Genomic DNA, 496 nt, shown 5'->3' on the forward strand with positions numbered 1-496 from the left:
CATGCGCCAAACAGCAGTATGGCAGGATATGAAAAGTGCATGCAAACACACATCAGGACAAAGCACATATATTAATATGGGCATGCAGTACGTCATATACTGTACTTAATGTGCGTGTTTCATTACAAAACATGCAGCAAAGAGTGAAGCTGTGACTGGTAGACCGGAAACTCAATGTCATTGCCCTCAATCTTAGCAAAGAAACACACCAAGTTAAAAAAAAAAAAAAGTACGCCAACAAAGAACCAACAGTGTCTTTCCTTTCCAGGATGGGGTGAGAGACACGATAAAGTGACCACACTCACACTCGTGTAAACACACCAGGACGAAGATACCGGCAAAGGAGTCTTTTTGGGAAATGATGTCAGAGGTCAGTCGGGTGGGGGTGGAGGGGGCGTGGTGGTGTGAGAGCGTGTCGGGGGTGTGTTGTGTCATGGAGCTTTGTGGTGTATAAATACAAGACACATAATTGTGTGAACATACTTGACTATAACAA

Source organism: Dunckerocampus dactyliophorus, chromosome 5 (genome assembly GCF_027744805.1).
Source record: "Dunckerocampus dactyliophorus isolate RoL2022-P2 chromosome 5, RoL_Ddac_1.1, whole genome shotgun sequence".
Classification (NCBI taxonomy): domain Eukaryota; kingdom Metazoa; phylum Chordata; class Actinopteri; order Syngnathiformes; family Syngnathidae; genus Dunckerocampus; species Dunckerocampus dactyliophorus.